Raw genomic sequence first — 217 nt, 5'->3', positions numbered from 1 at the left:
TACTGCGCGCAAAATGTACTTGACCATCTCTCTCCGCGCAACTTCTCTCGCTTAGCGGTTTAGCGGTTTAAAAGGATTGTACCCTTAGCGAGCGGTCAAGCGCTTTAAAAGAAAAATTGAAAAAAGGGTGGGGGATGCAACACGAGGACTTCCCAGGGGGTCACCCATCCTAGTACAACTCTCGCCCAAGTACGCTTACCTTCGGAGTTCTGATGGG

This window comes from Ipomoea triloba, chromosome 16 (assembly GCF_003576645.1).
Source record: "Ipomoea triloba cultivar NCNSP0323 chromosome 16, ASM357664v1".
NCBI classification, from domain to species: domain Eukaryota; kingdom Viridiplantae; phylum Streptophyta; class Magnoliopsida; order Solanales; family Convolvulaceae; genus Ipomoea; species Ipomoea triloba.
Note: the sequence above shows the minus strand (reverse complement) of the source record.